Source organism: Sitophilus oryzae, unplaced genomic scaffold (assembly GCF_002938485.1).
Source record: "Sitophilus oryzae breed Bouriz unplaced genomic scaffold, Soryzae_2.0 scaffold_1297_pilon_pilon, whole genome shotgun sequence".
NCBI classification, from domain to species: domain Eukaryota; kingdom Metazoa; phylum Arthropoda; class Insecta; order Coleoptera; family Curculionidae; genus Sitophilus; species Sitophilus oryzae.
This window is the reverse complement of record NW_022145945.1, coordinates 10,856,727-10,858,966: the sequence shown is the minus strand read 5'-3', so window position 1 is coordinate 10,858,966 and position 2,240 is coordinate 10,856,727. Positions and strand designations below refer to the sequence as shown.

The 2,240-nt window shown below is 32.7% G+C and overlaps 1 long non-coding RNA gene across 1 annotated transcript; it reads left to right on the top strand.

Moving 5' to 3' along the window:
• The first annotated feature begins 1,174 nt into the window (after nucleotides 1-1,174).
• On the top strand, nucleotides 1,175-1,615 carry LOC115874761. Its single transcript, XR_004048888.1, has 2 exons — nucleotides 1,175-1,461; nucleotides 1,549-1,615. It is a non-coding gene; the product is annotated as an uncharacterized LOC115874761 (long non-coding RNA).
• Nucleotides 1,616-2,240: the final 625 nt, after the last annotated feature.

Here is a 2,240-nt window from a genome sequence, read left to right as displayed (position 1 = left end):
ACTAGTTTCACTTGGAGCGATTATAATCTCCTATGCCTCAACCTTTCAAAAACTAAAGTTTTGTCATATAAAAGTACTATACAACCTTTTGTACTTAATAACACCACTATTGACGTCGTGGACTCTGTGAGATTCTTAGGACTTGTTGTAGACAACTCATTAAAATGGGACTTGCACATCGAAGCTTTATCAAAGAAACTAAGCGCTGCCTGTTTTGCGCTAAGATCAGTTTCTAAGGAACTTAACTCATCAGCCTCTAGAATGGTCTATTATGCCCTATTTGAGTCGCATCTTCGTTATGCCCTTCCATTCTGGGGTACTTGCTGCGCGACAAAATTGGATCGTATTTTCAAACTTCAAAAAAGAGAGAGCAGTTGGATACTTATTGGGACTAAACAGTAGAACTCACTGCCAGAATTTCTTTTTAAAAATTCAAAATACTGACTCTTCCTTCTTATTCATTTTTGAATCCGTTTGCTTAATCCGGCAAGCACATATTCTCTATTCCGAAAGGCCTTCTCACAACTATCCACTTAGGGATGCGGAGCACGATATTTATCTGCCAACCCCGGCTTAGCTAACCCCGGCTTATCTGCTCAGAACTAGTTAAGGGCTCAATACTGTTCAATGCCAAGAAAATGTACAATCATTTGCCTTCGAATATCAAGTCACTCTCATTCTTTCCCGCATTGCGAAATGCTTTCAAAGCTCTGAAATGATACTTACTGGAGAGAGCCCTATATGCGGTAAACGACTTTTGTTGATGTTTAATCATGGACAATTTTGAATTTTTAAAATTTTGATCATCTCACACACTGGTTAAAGGTCTAGTATTTAATATTTAATATTTTATAACTTTGATTTTATGCGATATAACATGATTTTATTCATTTACAGTTTTCCTTTTGTAAAATTTTCTAGATACGCCTGTGTTCTGCAATGTCCATATATGTTTTATTTGTAATTTTATGACGTAAATTTTTTTTAATTGATTGTATGACATTTTTTTTTATTATTTGTAGATTTGTTTTTGTGCTTTTTTGTTTTGTGAATGCTTTGTCGATGAAGCTGTTTCGGTTTTTTGTACAATAAAGCGTTTTTTTTAATATAATAATATGCGTTTGACAGTATAGACTAGAGGGCGCTGTCTTTCAATTTAACCTAAAGTCCCTAGTATGGAGTCTAAAAGGAGGAGGCGAATCGAACGCAAAAATTATGGGCCCAGTTTTTGAGATCTAAATGAAGTTCGAAAATCGCCGTTAGGGGCGCTTGTGATGATTGGGATACTAGAAATACACAGCTTCTTATGGCAAGAATAACTATTTTGTTATAAATTATAGAGCCAAGTTAATATTTTGGCATATTTTTACCAGAGTTAGCTTTTAGAAACGTGGTTTTTCTAATTGAGCAATGTGCGTGGCTAAAATTGTGAATACAAAACCCTAAATTTGAGTTTGAAAAGTTAGTTATGTTATATTAGATGCCGGTTTAATATATCCTTTTCCTAAGTTGATATTATAAAAATGTTTTATTATGTGGTTCTTTTAGTGCATACACGACCGAAGAAAAACATAAGCTGCTAAAATAAATCTTCCCTAGAACTGTTGTACAAAAAGATAGAAGTTCCAGCAACAAATTTATCACCAGTTCAACCTTTGATTTGATGTAAACAGTAATTCAACAGTAATTGTTTCTTGATGAGAAATGCGAACGAAATAGTTTATGGTGTGATTGTGTTAGTGTTTTATTAATAGTTTTGTTGATGCAGTTTAAAGGTTCATAGTTTTTCATTAAAAACATTTGAAATTGACATGTTTAAATGCAGTTTAGTGTGATACCATTTAATAAACATTAAAAATCTGAACTAGTAGTGGTTTTATGGCGATTGACAGATTGAATAACGAAAAATTAAGAGTATTTTATCAGGAATAACTTAATCATAAATGGAAACTGAAGACGAACGTTACCATTGCACCCTTCGATCGGTGTTATCTATTCCATAACTTTTATAGCTGAAACTAGAGAGTAGGTATATTGAGCTGAAACGTTTCCTGTGTTCAATAGCGTTTTTTCTAGCGTTGAATTGTAAGTTTTAATGTTATTAGCAAAGTTTTGCAATTGTCACTGTTTTAGACAATTAAATTCAAGATATATTATATTCAATGTCACCTAATAATTGTAAAGGTTTTTCTATTGATATTCACTTTATTAATATAAGGTAGGTTTGTAACAAAATATTA